The sequence below is a fragment of the Petaurus breviceps genome, unplaced genomic scaffold (genome assembly GCF_028583685.1).
Source record: "Petaurus breviceps papuanus isolate PSGF00001 unplaced genomic scaffold, PetGlider_PUasm1.0 90730, whole genome shotgun sequence".
Taxonomy (NCBI): domain Eukaryota; kingdom Metazoa; phylum Chordata; class Mammalia; order Diprotodontia; family Petauridae; genus Petaurus; species Petaurus breviceps.
Genome location: NW_027187324.1, coordinates 12,938,705 through 12,951,633, shown reverse-complemented (window position 1 = coordinate 12,951,633; position 12,929 = coordinate 12,938,705). Strand labels below are relative to the sequence as shown.

The 12,929-nt window shown below is 35.1% G+C and overlaps 1 long non-coding RNA gene across 1 annotated transcript in view; it reads left to right on the top strand.

Moving 5' to 3' along the window:
• The window catches only part of LOC138145139 (uncharacterized), a 29,799-nt gene extending 20,030 nt beyond the window's left edge, over positions 1-9,769 (top strand). Inside the window, exon 3 of the long non-coding RNA XR_011164121.1 lies at positions 9,479-9,769. This is a non-coding gene — a long non-coding RNA (uncharacterized lncRNA). The remainder of the gene's footprint in view (positions 1-9,478) is intronic.
• The last annotated feature ends 3,160 nt before the right edge of the window (positions 9,770-12,929 follow it).

Sequence of the window (12,929 nt, the reverse complement as noted above, 5' to 3'; positions counted from 1 at the left end):
AACACTTCAGCTAACCTTCAAATGTCAGAGGAATGCATTATTATCAATGAAAACTGAAACTATAACACTATCCTTAGTAAAGCAAATAAAGATAATTTTCTTGCCATGGTAATAGACTATCTCCATATCTCACCCATCCCTACTTGTGAGCAATGACAAGGTTTTTGTATGCATTCTTAAATGATAAAAGTTACAGTCAAGTATCCATAAAACAAAACAAGGTTAATTGACCCATAAGGGAATATGATCTTGACTAATTGGCACCATCTTCCAAACCACTGAGCTAACTTGGACAGTACTTCCTGTAAATGTTGCACTTATTTCATAAAGAACAGCCAGAGTTTTTCTGTGGCTCGGCAGTCCTTTGGAATAGCATGAACCAATTAGAGGGAAACTGTTTCTTTGTTAGGCAAATTTCTGGCTCAGTTAATTTTTAACTGTTGTCTGATTTAGGAAATTGATGTAGAAATTTTCTGCTTCTTTCATAACAAGACTAGAAATAGAAACACATTAAAAAATCCACTTCGATATTACTGAAGTTTTAACTTTTAAGGAGCTCAAATAGCTGAACAAACATTCTCATTCTATCTCATCAAAGGATATTTAAATTTGTACCTAAAGGATGACATGGACAAAATGCCATCATACTGGAGTTTCACAGTCACCACTCTACTACAGGTCATCAGTGGCTTTCACCTGGATTATTGCACAGACCTCCCCTGACATTGATCTCCCTGCCTTACATGTCTCACCTCTCCAATCTATCTTCCACACAACTGTGAAGATAGCATTTTTCTTTAATATTTTATTTTCCCCAATTACATATAAAGATAATTTTTTAACATTTAAACAAATTGAGTTCCAACTTTTCTCCCACCCTCTTTCCCCTCTCCCATCATTGAGAAGACAAGAAATTTGATGTGGCTTATACATGTCATGCAAAACCTATCTCCATATTAGTCATGTTGTAAAGAAAACAAAACATACACAAGAAAACCAAAACAAAATAAAATAAAGAAAAAAACCATGTTTTGATCTACTTTCAGGTTTTGTTAGTTCTTTCTTTGGAATTCATAGCATTTTTTCATCATAATGCTTCAGGATATCTTAGATAATTGTGAAAATAGTATTCTATTTTCATATAGCTCTGATATTATCACTCCTCCTTTCAATATCCCAATTTTAGAACCCTATAGCCTCTAGGATCAAATAAAAGCCCCTCTAGTAAGTATTTAAAACATTCATGACCTGTATCCAATCTATATTTTCTTTTTTTTTTGGAGGGCAATTGGGGTTAAGTGACTTGCCCAAGGTTCACATGGCTAGTTTTTGTGTTAAGTGTCTGAGGTTGGATTTGAACTCAGGTCCTCCTGACTCCAGGGCCGGTGCTCTAGTCACTGTGCCACCTAGCTGCCCCTCAATCTATATTTTCAATAAAATTATTTATTGTGTTCCCTTTTTGCACTTAGTAACTTTGGCCTTATTACTGTTCCTTTCACACCAAATTCTTTCTCTTATTTCTATGTCTTTGCTCAGATTGCTTCCCCATGCCCTGAACATCCTCCTTCCTTAGCTTCCTTCATTGTAATAATGATTTTATGTGTGTTTTGTTCATGTAATCCCTTTGGAATGAATTCTAACATCCTTTGATGAGACAATGTGAATTAATAAGCCATTCAAACTCCTTAAAACTAAAAGACACTCTGGTACCACCTCTTCCATGAAGCTTTTCCTTATTCCTCAGATGTTAATAACTACCTCCTAACAAAATAACTTTGTATTTACTTTGTGTATATGCTTATATATATATATGTATATGATATTTTTGTTGTTGAATTGTTGCAATAGTGTCCAACTCTCTGTGACCCTTTTCGGTATTCTTTTAGCAAAGATATTGAAGTGGTTTGCCATTTCCTTCTCCTATATGCACATATACAATATACATATATATTTTCCCCCAATAAAATGATAACTCCTTGAAGGCAGGGACTAGTTTGTTTTTGAATTTGTATATTCAGGGCTTAGCCCAGGTCCTATAGCACAGAGTATATATTTAATGAATGCTAACTAGATTGACAATTTTGCCTCAAAGGATTTGATTAAGGCGTCCCCTAGACAAAATTATGTGATAGAGCATATTTGGCTTTGTCTCTAAAGCTCCCAAACCTTTTGTTTCTTGGCTCCCTCCCTCCCTCCCCCACTATGCACCACCCCAATCCTTATTATCAAAACCAGATTTTAGGAAAGCAGCCATGAGGGACATTTGCACTTTAACAAACTAACACAGTGACTTCAGGATGCTGGCTAAAGAAGGTGTTTCAGAGATTAGCAGAGTATTTCCAGAGCAATTGAAATTGTGCCATTCAAATGGTCACTTACTCTACCTATACATCAGTCAGGTCCTGCACTTTATCTTGTACAGATTCAGAAAATAGAAGCCATCTGTCACATGTTCCATCTTGTCCTTTATTCTCAAGGTCCCTCATGATCGAGTACCTCTTTTTCTCTCTGTTGTTCTGATCTTTGATGGTGAAGTAGCCTTCCCCAGGCTAATCTCTCCATCAATTGATCTCACCCTTGTAGTAGATAAACTCTTTCAAGTCAGTGACTGCCTCACTTCTGTATTTGCATGCTCAGTGCCTCAGAGGGAGTCCTTACGTAATGAACGCATGCTTCTACATTGTCTCGTCTCCTTGGTTAGTTTGACCCCTTCTCCCTCCACTCCGCTCCCCCACAAGTCCGTGTCTCTTACTCACCTTCATTCTCTCCTTATCCATAGACTCCTTCTCTACAAACACGCTCAGGTCCCCATGCAGGAGAAGGAAAACAGACAAAACAACAACCTTCTTTTGATTCTGCCATTCCCTCCAGCTTTTATCTTCAATCTCTTCTCCGTTTCACAACCTCACACCTAAAAAATGGTGGGCATACTTATTTGCCTTCATTATCTCCCCTCCATCTCTTTTCTTAGTCTCTTAAAACCTGACTTCTGGGCTCACTACTGGAATGAAAGTTTTCATTCCACAGCAACCAGGTGTCTTTTAAATTCTCAGTCCCATGGGCTGGCACTCATCATTCTTGGTCCATTTGTAAATATCAGCACTGTGAATCAGCCCTTTCTTGTGGATGCTCTCTTCTTCCTTGGTCTGGGACATTAGTTTCTCTTGGCTTTTCTCCTATTAGTCTGATTGATCCTTCTTAATCTCCACTACTGATTTGTTCTCCTCACTAAGAGTAGGCATATGCCAAGGCTGTATCTTGGACCCTCTTGTTATTCTCATAAAAATTTTCCTTTGATGGTCTCATTAATTCCCATGAACTCAGTTATCTCAACATGCTCCCAAATCTGTATAGATTTCTCTCAAATCTTTATCTACAGTCATCTTCTATCTCCTGAACCTTTGCTCTGCCTTATCAACTAACTCCTGGATATATTTTAAGCATAGCAGACTTAACCTATTAAAATACGACTCATTATATTTATCTCCAAATCTATCCCTCCTTCAAACTGAGCTATTCTTAAGGTACCACCATCTTTCCATTCACACAAATTCACCACCTTGGACTCATTCTCGACTCTTCCTTCTATCTCAATATTTATAGCTAATTAGTTGCAAAGTCTTGATCCTATCTCCACAAAAGCAGTCAAGAACACCTTCATTTGTTCAAATCCAGCCTTAGATACTAGATGTGTGACCCTGGGAAAGTCATTTAACCCTATTTGGCTCAGTTTCCTCATCTGTAAAATGATCTGGAGAAGGAATGGCAAACCACTTTAGTATCTTTGTCAAGAAAATCCCAGATGTGTCACGAAGAGTTGGACATTACTGAAATGACTGAACAACAACAAAAATGTCCTTCTCTCTACCCACATAATCATTATCCTACTTAATACTCTCATCCCATCTTACCTGTACCATTACAATAGCCTCCTAACTGATCTCCTTGCATCCAGGCTCTACATTTCTCCAATCTATTATGCAAACAAATTCCTAACAGATATTCCTAAAACACAAATTTGACTGTTAGTACCTGTTTTGAAATATCGCCAACAAATCCTTATTGCTTGTAAAATGAAATACAGCTTCCTCATCCTAGCATTTAAAGACCACTACAAAGTAGCCTGGTAGAATGGAAGAGTTACTTGGTTTGGAAACAAAGTACCTAGGTTGAATTCTGCTTTTGTCACTAACCATGTGACCTTAAGCAAATCACTTGATCCCTGTAATCCACTTTCCTTATCTAGAAAATTAGAGCATTTACTTAAATAACCTCTAAGATTCCTGCTAGTTCTAAATCTAAATCTATTAAACCTACCTTTGTAGGGACTTTATAATAGTCCTTTTTATGAATTCTCTGTCCTAATCAAAATAAGTGGTTAGTTTTTTTATCTTATTCCCTAGTCCACCTCTATGCCTCACCACAAATAGTCTTCCATGTCTTGAAGGTGCTCCCTTCTCATATTCCCTTTGAAGAATATCTCGTTTCCTTCAAAGCATAACTTAGGTACCACCATCTTTGTGAAGTATTTCATAAAACTCTTGGTTAGTAGTATCATCTGCTTTTTGAATTTATATATTCTACTTATTTATTTGTATGTTTGTTTACATATTATCTCCTTTCTCCTCAGTAGAAAATAAACCCCATGACTGTTTCCTTTTTGATTTTATAACATACCTGGTATGTGGTGGGTATTTAATAAGTGTTAGTTGAATTAAATTGAAAAACAGGAGTGCTGGATTCAATAGCAAGGTCTTTACATTCTTGTGCCTATGATACCTTGATCCATAAGTTGGTACTATTATTATTATTGTTGTTATTTCACTACTTTATTGAAGACATAATATCTTTAGTGAGAGATCTGAAACTAGAGGGAATGGATAAATTAAGATTTGCTTCCAGTATTTAACTCCCCCTACAGTAGTCTTAGTAGAATTTTTATTCAGTCATCTTACCTTCATTTTTTTGTATCGATGGGAACTTTTAATTTGCTTTGGCATTCCATTGTATCAAGTTCTGAAATAGCTGGCTGAAGGCTTAATGCTCTTCTGTGAGTAAATACTTTCCTTTCTATTAAATATGTATCTCTCCAACTAAAATCCATAAACATTTTTCTTCCCAAACTTTCTATCTTTTTTTTTCAAATTAACCTTCCGATCCCAGCAATCACTATGATCGTTTCCTCACCTGAAAATGATAACCCAATGCTTATCTGAAAACTGCGTGCAACAAGATAGGAGCCTAAATTGAAAGGGGCAAAGTGTAACTATCCTCTTACACTGAGTTGAATATTATACTACTCTAGTATGATGAGGCTTCCCACCAATAATCTTATGATTACTGACAAACTCTCTTTCCCATTTTCTTTAGCCCACTGGGTCCCATTTTCTGTTTCTTCCTTGGTTATTTCTCTTACTCCCGGGTTCCTTCATCACTGCTCTCAGTCTCCTACTGTTCACAATGAACACTTTGGTGGGTTCATATTTGAGTCCTGCTGTTGCTACTGCTGGGTTGTTGCCTTCTTTCACTTGAGTTAAATAGGTATCTGAATGGAAAAAGTCCTTCCATCTAAACAGAAGTTGCTGTTGCTGCTCCTATGAGTTGTATATGTGTGCATACATACACAAGTCAAATTCAGGTATATTTTCTGTGTAGCTTTATAATATATACTCAAGAATAAAAGGAAGAGACAATAATATCTAATATGTTGAAAGTTTGTTATCTCTGATCAGCCACATCTAAAGTATTGATTCTACTTCTTGGCAGTGTATCATAAGGGTCATTGATGAGTGGGAGTGGCTTCACTCCCAAGTAAGAAGAAGGATTCATGATATTAAAGGAATTTTCCCACATGTACATTCAATTGTCATGTTTTATAATTTCTGTCTCCCCGATATTTCACTCACTTGGCATCACCCTAATTCAGGGCTTTATCTTTATCTTTCTTGTCTAGACCAGTGCTTCTTAAATGGTGGGTCATGATCCTCAGATTAAGAAGTGCTGATGAGGTCATGAGTGGAAAAAGTTTAAGAAGCCCTGGTCTAGACAATTTCAATAGCCTTTAATTGGTCTTCCTGTTTTAAGTTCCTCCTCATTCCAATCCTTACTCCATACTTATCCTTAATCCATTCTCCCAAAAAGTGATGCTCCTAAATCCCAGTTCTGATCATGTCACTCAGTAAACTCCTGTGGCTCCCAGTTATATCTAGCATAAAATATCAAACTCTTCTGCCATTTCAAGTCCTTTGAAATCTGACTTCAATTACTGTTGGCAGACAGTACCACTTCCCACTTTATGAACTGGTTATGCCTGTATGGGTATGGGAGGAGATTGGGAGAGACAGATTAGCAACACACAATGGATGATATAGATAGGGGTGCATTTGCTTGTGGCAGGTCATAGATGCTTAGTATTTTCTTCTTCATCAAAAGTAGGAGACCAGGATTAAATTGCCCAGGACTTCTAATATAGAGGAAATTGCTTAAGCTCATCTGATGTCTTTAGTGAGAGGTTTCTTTTTTTATCTTTGTATTTGTAAAGTCCTGAAAGAGGAACTTTAAAGATGGCTATAATTATTGTCTCATTATAAAGATATTTTTCTACATAATTTTATTTTTTCATTTATCTTGAAAATATTCAAGTACTATGCCATTGGGTAGATATGTATTTGATATTAGTATTTTTTTCTTCTCATGTTTTTAAGAATAATGTAGTTTACCCATTTGTCTCTGATTTAACTGTTTATCTAAAACCACGTTTTATTTTTAAAATTTATTTATTTATTTTTAGTTTACAACATTCAGTTCTACAAGCTTTTGAGTTTAAAAATTTCTCCTCCTTCCTCCCCTCCACCCTCCCTAAGATGGTGTGCAATCTGATGTAGGCTCTACATATACATTCATGTTAAACATATTTTCACATTAGTCATGTAAAACCATATTTTAGGATATGCCTTTAGCATGATAAATTTTTGGTCCAGCTCTTCATCATAACTCTATCTGTATTTATGTATTTTAAGGATTTTTTTTGTATGCAGGAAATCTTGGGTTCTAATTTCTAATTCAGTATGTTAGTCTTACATTTAATGGTCTAGTTAAATCCATTAACATTCAATGCTATAATTGTCAAGTTTATTTTTTCTTCTTCTATTAAATCCTGTTGTAATACCCCTCTTCAGCACCATTCCCTCAGGTATCAGCTAAACTTAGGTACTGAATTGAAAAGAACTTCTTAATGAGAAATGAGAAAATAAAGGTCAGAACCTTTCTTCAGAAGGAGAGGGAAGTCAGATGATAGAGGGACAGAGACAGAAGAGAGAAAATCAGCTGTATCCCTCATTTTGGGCTCATTTTTATGAAACTAGTGTCCTTAAATTGTTACTGATTCAGGGAATATGAGGTAGGAGATATGGAGTCATAGACTGATCAGAAAAGTCATCAGATAAAAAGTAGTTTTACAGTCTTCTGATATATCTGGAGCTCCCCTGAGTCCACATCTCCACATCATGAGGAAGAGCCAAGTGTCAGATCAATTTCTTGAGTCCTTAATCTAATGATTGAATCTAGTGAATGCCACGAATCCAAAATCGGTTGGAAAATTTCTCATATTTCCCTGTACTGGTTTGCTTACAGAAAAATCAGCTTCAGGGACCAAGACAACTGATTTGGCTTTCTTAAAATTTTTAGACGTGAAAAATCCCTATATGCTTATTGGCATGGTTTGGGTATAGGAGGAGTGGGTAATAGGCACAGAGTAGGTATTCTTTTATAGATTATTTTATTCCTTTAATTTATTCTGTGTAAAGAATAAAAATATTACCAAGCACACCCCTCTGTTTATAATAACTGATTCCATTCCAAAGTCATGTGTGAATTTTACCCATTTGTTCTGATTGGGTAAACATGCATCACTTACATTCCTTATGATTAATGAGACAAGCATTACAGAAAAGATGGAACTGGGGTAGGGGTAAAAAGTTGCCCACTTTTTGCAAACCATAAAGATCTTAGCACCTCCCAACCACTATTACCAGAGAATATAACCGCCAGACTAAATATGAGATTTTCCAGGGCCTGGACCTTTAGATAAAGAGAATCAGCATAGGTCTTAGGAATGCTACTGAGTTTTCTAAACTATTACTCTACTTAAAAAAAATTTTCCACTACATCACTAAGGTTCATTTAGCTTGAAATTATCTGATCCTAAATGCCTCTTTTCCACAGATACACCCCTCCGCCCAGTTTTGTCCCACCTGTCTGGTTATTTCCTTTAAAAAAAAATCCGCACTTAGTACTTGGGGTTTGTTTTGTTTGAGACAATCTGATCATAGGATCCATCCACAAATGCTTTTCCCCACCACCAGCTGTCTAGCCTAAAACCAGATTTTTTTAATTCTACTTTTCTGTTATTTTCTGTATCATTTCTTGACCCTTCCCTTGTTCATTCCAGAGAAGAAGGGTTCCAGATTTGCTAAAATGTGATCCCATTCCTCTTCATTTTTTGGAAAGACATTTATTTGTGGAGGTCCATTATAAAAAAATTTATTTTCCTATCCTAACATTTTCTCCTTTTGGATGATTTTGTTTTATGTCCTTTCACGAACTTCAGTCAAAATGTTCTCTCTTTATTCTCTCAATCACTCACAGACAAGGTGAGATTTTAAAAATAAACTAATTTTGTCTTCTCCTTATTACATAGAAGCCCTGATACTTAAACTATTTATTTTTTTTACTTAATGAATACTAAAGGTTTAGGCAAACGTTAGAATAATAGTACAATAAAAATATGATGACCAAGTAAATGAATTCTAACAATAATACCACATACTTGCAAGGTAATGTAAAGCCATCTGGATGATGATGGAAGTTTTCCCCTTCCCCCCCAAAAGAGTGCTTTTCATTCATTGGAGGCTAAGAAAGAAGCAAGAGGTTAAAGATTAAAGATAGCACATGTCTACATTCACAATACCATTATTTCATTTATGTTGACCTCATTATTTAGTATGTTAATATCAGTTGTTGCATGTAAAATTCCCTCATTTTTTGTTAGCTGTCTTTCCATAGAACTGGTTTATTTAATTATTTTGGATAGAATTTTAGTAATCTAGGAAAACTCTTTGTGCATCCTATTTCATTACAGGCATGATGACCTAAATGGCCTGAAAGCCTGTTATCATCCCTGAAGCGATGAGTCACTAAAGTTTAAAACTGTCATAATTCTTCTTATTGACATTTTCCTCTCAACATGTGTGTACTGTTTGGCCTTGAGATATATGTAGTGTATCTTATATGTTACATATATTATACATATATATATATAAAGACTGAATAGTATGTAGATGTGTGTACATACATACATATGACTTTGAGAAAGTTCTTTTTTATTTATTTGATTAATAAACTAACATTTTCTCATTTTGATGATGAGACTTTGTATAGCATGCAAATACTGATCGTCAAATAATCTTTCTCTTTCCAGCAATGAAGTGTACAGTGCAGCAATTTCTAAGGATTTCCTGACTGTTGGAAAGCAAGTGAACCTAAATTCTTCTATCTTCCTGGAAAAATAACATATTGGAATTGTCTATAGAACACAGCCAGCCAGATGGAACAGCTTCAACTGGAATTTTTCTTTTATACAACTCATGCCATATATTTCTATTCATTAGGCATTCAATTTGAAAATATTTTAAAATGAAGAAACTATCAAATCCTTACTCTACATAAATACCTAATTTATTGCAGATACTAGATTGTCTTATATTAATTTTTCATGGATGGGCAGAATTTGGTGATTAATAATTCAGAATTCTTCTTGGATTTTTCCCTATAGCTTTATAACTTTCATGAGATTTATGTCAGCCTGAAGGCCTAAGTGATCAGGTCTTGGGTTCAAGTTATAAGATATTAGAATCTACTTACACTACTAGAGACATACAAGACTATTGCTGTATATTTGAGAGGTGAAATGATTAGATGGACATCAGAAGTCCTGACATCCTGTCTCACTAACCTTAAATAGGCTCCCCCATGCAGCATAGCTGGTCTTGGTTCTCATATTCTAGAACTCTGGGGAATGCCTTGGTCTCCCCTCTTTACAGATGACAACATGAACATTAACTCTATGCTGAGCCAGCCACACTGGCTGTGGGGAGGTTGTGTGTGTGTGTGTGTGTGTGTGTGTGTATGTGTGTGTGTTATACCTGCAACACTGGTTTTTATTAAAATAGGACTAGTCTTTGTTCTTCATAATACCCAATAATATCAAAGTTTGTACAAGAGAAAAACATTTCCAATGTTGAGTTTGAGGAACTGTAATTAGAAGAGTAGAGAGAATGCATAACCAATTCTCACCCCCTTTTTTTGGAAAAAAATTCTTTAAGTGACTCAAATTTGTTTTTCAGACTGACAGAACAGCTACAACAAATAATAATAACTCAATCACTTTTCATTAGCAAATATGACTTTCAGAAGTGGTCTTGTCTTGCTTTGAAAAATTGATTTGCTGAATCTACTTCTTAAAGGAAAAAAGGGGAGACTTCAGGAAAGATTATTTCAGAGCACCTAGTTCTAACAAGATCCACTGTCTTTATACATCCCCCTTTAAAACATTTTAATCAAAAAGTCAATTTAGGTCTAGGGATATTTTGATAATGATGTAGGGCATTGGTTCACAGGGGAATCAAACTAGGTATAAACTGAACCAGTTTATTGTTGGACTGATGGCTGTAATGGTTCCATTATTCACATTTTGTGAGGAAAATGCTTCCTTTGGATGTACTGTTTATTGCATATTACGGATCTTTTAACTTTTTTACTTCAGAACTTCCTGCAAAAGGAAAACAATACTTTAAGCTCTCAATTTTATTCTTATTGATTTTTTAAAAATCCTTTTCACAATGTAAGAAATCACGTCCTGAAGAGGTAATTAAACTTACAATAAAAAAAAATGTATTACCTGATTAACTGAAGGAAATTTCCAGTACTCTATAAAGGAGGTGAGGTAGAAAGTTTCAGTATTGAAAGAATGTTACAGATCTCCTTTTTTGAACTTATTGATTCTAAAGGATCAAAGGTCAGCTAATCTAAATCTCTCATTCTTTCACCTCAGAGGAAGGAAAGGAGGCTTCAAGTTTGACCTTTCCAAGGCCATATGAATTAGTCATTGAAAAGACAAAGACTTGAGTTTATACCTGCAGATGACAAATCCAGTACTCTTTGAAATACATGAAAGATCATTACTTTTAAAACTTATAATTAATTTTTATGATATTTCTTCAGGTCAAATTTTATAATTGCCAAGTATATCATACATACATACATGCATGCATACTCCATTTCTGAATTACTTTAGCCATATACCTTATCAAGTGTCTTTTGAATCATTGAGTTCATGTGTTACTGAACACTGATGGAAAAAGTCACACAAATGAGCTGATTGGGTGTACTACATATTTATTGCATAATTTCAACTAGCTCTTCACTGCTGCATACCAATTCTTATATTTTTCCCTGATTGACCTTATATCCCAAATATTCTCCTCTCCTCACACTACCTTCACCAAAATCCTTCTGTGTCTCAGCTGAGGCCATCACTACATTCCTTTAAACCAGCTGTCCTCTATGTCTAAAATATATCTCCTTTTTACTTTGATTTCATAGTCTTCTTAGCTTCCCTCAAGTTTAAAATGTTACATTCTACAAAACCTATCCTCATCCCTTCACTTGCTACTGTCCTTTCCCCCTCTCTAGATAGGACTTTGGATCTCTTTTACATTAACTTATCTATATACATGTTGTTTTTCCTCCAAAAGAGTGTACATTACTTAAGGGTAGGGGCCATTTTATTCTTGAGTGTAGTGATAGTGTAATAGGTACTTAATGCATGTTTGTTGAGTTGAATTGAGCATATATATGTATATATCTATACATATATATGTAAAATTACATACATGTTTCCTATAATATAGCTAATATGCATATACACAAAATCTGTATCATATCCATACTACATACACTATTTCTAACATATATGAATAAAGCCTATGTCTTTATACACCCTGACTGTAATATATCTAGCAAATATGTACTTAGAATCTGCCCATCATAAATAAATCTATCCTGCATATAACATTAATACATACTACAAGAAATCTATGTCTCTATAAATACTGCCTATAATATATCTAATTAACATATATAAAATCTAAATATACATATTCACATACAATAATTCACATACAAAAATCTAAATATACATACTTTCTATAATATAGCTAACATGAACATACATAAAATCTGTCATATACATATATGTCTAACATGCGCACGTAAAGCTTATATCTCTATACATATCACCTATATGTATCTACCATATGTGTACATAGCATCTCTCTATGCTGCCTATAACATAACACAATATCTGTACACATACTATTACATATCTATCTATCTATATGTAATCTAAATATATATACCTCCTATAATGTGTTTAATAGTCAAGTACATACAATTACATGCTACCTATAATAATATAGCTAATAATAATTACCTATAATACATGTACACGAAATCTATATGTATGTGCATAATGCCTATAATCATCTCTGTGGATGTGCACACTGCCTATAATCATCTCTATGGATGTGCACACTGCCTATAATCATCTCTGTGGATGTGCACACCGCCTATAATCATCTCTGTGGGTGTGCACACCGCCTATAATCATCTCTGTGGATGTGCACACCGCCTATAATCACCTCTGTGGATGTGCACACCGCCTATAATCACCTCTGTGGATGTGCACACCGCCTATAATCATCTCTGTGGATGTGCACACCGCCTATAATCATCTCTGTGGATGTGCACACCGCCTATAATCACCTCTGTGGGTGTGCACACCGCCTATAATCACCTCTGTGGATGTGCAC